The following is a 4,090-nucleotide window of genomic DNA, read 5'->3' on the forward strand; positions in this document are numbered from 1 at the left end:
TTATGCTTTCAATGTTATGATGTCTTACACAATGACCCCAGGATTTTTGTTTTTTATTCTTCTTCAAGTTGTGTAAGGACAAAAGCCCACAACTCACATTCACATGAAGAAATAAAGAGCAGAAAAAAAGTTAGTTAAAAGATGAATATAAAATGCAGTGTAAATGTATTTTTGGTTTGTAACTTCTTTTTCCCTGATTTAAAAACAACTGCAAAATGGAATAATTATAAATCTAAGTCAATGGGCACACGATGTATAAATATGTAACTATAACTACAATAACATAAAAGAGCAGGGAAACAAAGCTACACAGGAGCAAACTTTTTGTATACAATCAAAACAAAATTGGTATTAATGTGAAATAAATTGTTATAAATTCAAATGTCATGGTAAACTTTAAGGCAGTGTCAGGGCAGAGGGAAAGCTTCCCTTCCACCTTCTCTGAAGTTTCACTGAAATGACTGACAATCAACAGATTAATAAGAGAAAAAGGCTTACAAATTCATTTACATGTATATGGACATAGGAGTTCTACATATATGAGACTCAAAGAAAGGCCAGATGGTTAAGGATTAAATATCCTCCTCATAGGGGAGAGGAAAATGAGGAGTGTAGGCATTGTAAGGGGTAGTAAATTATTTTCAGGGGAAATAAATGAACCCAAAGAACAATGGCCTGGGACAAAATTTCTCTGAGCTCTGGAAGAGGCAGTGGGAAGGGAGGGGTGGAACTTCACTGCAAACAAAAGTTGTCTTATTATCCAGATAAAGTTTCCTGGGTAGTTTCATAGAGTTTTCCTTAGAAGAATGGATTTTTAAAAGTCTATCAGGGTGTGGTGAAGGCTTTTGGTCTTTTCTCTTCTCCAATGGTTAATATTTCCTGGTTATTTAATGAGATTCCTAGGGAGGGAATCTTAGGACAATTGCATTTCTTTTGGAAAAAAGTTTTCTTAGACAGATAAGGAAATTCCAGACAGAGTCCCTCCTTGTGCTTCAGTGCTTTGGGGAGAGGGTTGGGGGAGAAAGAACAGGAGAATGTTAGAAAGTTAGGCAGTTTCTAAGTCCTCCCAATTTCTTTTAATTCAAAGTGCTCAGCATAGCAAAGCACCATACTTTGGGGTATTGTTCTCTATACCCCAACAGCAGCCACTAAGAAAATAACTCAAAAATATATTGCAAAAGTAACAAGAGTATTAAAATGGTACATTAGAAAATATCTACTTAACACAAAGGAAGGCAGTAATGGAAGAATTGAGGTGGGGGGAAAGACATAACAAATAAAGACAGTGAATAACACAATGGCAAATGTACATCCTATATTATAAGGGATTAAATGTAGATGGATTAAGCTCCCCTTTCAAAAGACAGAGATTGGCAAAATGGTAATAAACAAAATATTGAACTTATCTAACTCTTTGCTTTCAACAAAGATCTAGAATTGTCTAGAAACTAAGACTAGATTCAAAGTCACAAATAGATTGAAAGTAAAAGTATGGAAAAAGATTCACATTGCAAACAATAACCAAATAAAGATGAAGTGACTATACTAATAGTAAAGAAAATAGATTTTAAGCAAGAACTGTTACTAGAAACAACGAAGGACATTTTGTAATGATAAAAGGATCAATCTATCAAGAAGATATAACAATTATAAACATATATGCACCTAGCAATAGATCCCCAGCATATATAAAGCAAAAACTGATTAAAGTAGAGAGAGAAATAGACAATTCAACAATAATAGTTGAAAACTTGAATATGCTGCTTTCAATAATAGACAGAACAATGAGACAGAAGATCAGCATAGAAACAGAAAACTTGGACAACACTATAAATCACCTAGATTTAACAGACATCTATAGAATAAGTCACCCGAAACAGCATAATACACATTCTTCTCAAATGTACATACTTTCCAGGATAGAACATATGCTAGGCCATAAAATTAGTATCAATAAATTTATAAGGACTGAAATTTTACTAAGTATGTTCTCTGACCATAACGGAATAAAATTGAAAATAAAATATAGAAGGTAACTTGAGAAAGTCACAAATATATGTAAAAATTAAACACACTCCTATGTAACCGATGAGTCAATAAAGAAATCATAAGGGTAAGTAGAAAATACTACAGAATGAATGCAAATGAAAACAAAACCTAGCTAAACATAAAAGACAAAAAAAAAAAAAAAACAATGTTCACTATGAAATCTGTACCTGTAAATGCCTATATTAAAACAGAAGAACAATCCAAATCAGTAGCCTAACTTCTCATCTTAATAAATTAGAAAAAGAAGGCAAAACTAAACCCAAAGCAAGCAGGTGGAAGAAAATAAAAAAGAGAAGAGTACAAATAAACAAAACAGAAAATTTTAAAAGTAGAGAATATTAATAAAACCGAAGTTAGTACTTTGAAAAGATTGATGAAATTGATAAACCTTTATCTAAATTAACCAAGAAAAAAAAGGAAGACTCAAATCACAAACACATGAATAAAAGAGCAGATATTCTTACTAACCTTACAGAAATAAAAAGAATCATGAGAAAATATTATGAAAAATTGTATGCAACAAATTAGAATACCTAGATGAAACAGGCAAATTCCTAAAAAGACACAAACTACCAAAACCAACTGAATAGGAAATGGAAAATTTAAGCAGACCTATAGTTAGTAAGGATATTGAATCAGTTATAAAAAAAACTTCCCACAAAGAAAAGTCTAGGACCAGATGACTTTACTGGACCAACATATAAAGGATTAACACCAGTCCTTCAAAAAGTCTTCCCAAAACAAAAGAGGAGGAGAAAATACTTACTAACTCATACAATGAAGTCAGTATTGCCCTGACATAACAATCAGACAAAGCTATCATAAGGAAAGAAAATTAAAAATATCCCATGTAAATATACATGCAACAATTGTCAACAAAATAATAGCAAACCGAACCCAGCAACATCTAAAAAGGATTAGGTACCAACCTGCATTTAGCCTAGGAATGCAATGCTGTTTTATATAATGAAAACTAATCAATATAATATGCCATATTCACAGAATAAAGAGAAAAAATACATGATCATTCATATAGATGGTGCATAAAAAGCATTTGGCAATATCCAAAATACTTTCACGATAAAAACACTCAACAAGCTACACGGTATCCATGGAAAACCATCAGCTTACTTTATACTTAATGATGAAAGACCAAAAGATTTCCCCAGGAAAGACCGAAAACTTTTCCCCCAAGATCAGGAATAAGACAAGGATTTCCACTCTTCCCACTTCTATTTAACATTATATGGGAGGTTCTAACCAGGACATTTAGGCAAGAAAAATTAATAATAAAGGCATCCAGACTGGGAAAAAAAGATGTAAAACTATCACTATATCTATTTGTTAATGACATGATCTTATATAGAGAAAATCTTAAAGAATCCACACATAGACACATACACAAAAATGTTAGTGCTAATAAAAGTGTTCATCAAGGTTGGTTGTGGGATCTATCAATATACAAAAATCAGTTGTATTTCTATGCGTTATCAATAAACATTCCAGGAGTGAAATTAAGAAACTAATTTCATTCACAATAGCATCAAAAGATTAAAATACTTGGAAATAAATTTAACAAAAGAAGTTCAAAAATTATACACTGAAAACTACAAAACATTGTGGAAAAAAATTAAAGACCTAAGTAAAGGAGACATTATATGTTCTTACATTGGAAGACTTAGTATCATTAAGATTGTAATACTCCCTAAATTGATCTTCAGATTCACTGCAATCTCTTATATTATTCCATTGCTTTTTTTAAAATAGAAATGGGCTAGTTGATCTCAAAATTCATAAATGCAAGGACCTACAATAGCCAAAATAATCTTGAAAAAGAGGAACAAAGTCAAAGGATTCACAATTCCTAATTTTGAAACCTCCTACAAATCTATAGCAATCAAGAAAGTGTAGTAATGGCATAAGGCTGGACAAAAAATCAATGGAATAGACTTGAGAGGCTAGAAATAAACTCCTGTGTCTATGCCAAGTGATTTTCAATAGGGATGCTAAGACCATTCAATGGGGAATGAATAATCCCTTC

The sequence above is a fragment of the Cynocephalus volans genome, chromosome 5, assembly GCF_027409185.1.
Source record: "Cynocephalus volans isolate mCynVol1 chromosome 5, mCynVol1.pri, whole genome shotgun sequence".
Classification (NCBI taxonomy): domain Eukaryota; kingdom Metazoa; phylum Chordata; class Mammalia; order Dermoptera; family Cynocephalidae; genus Cynocephalus; species Cynocephalus volans.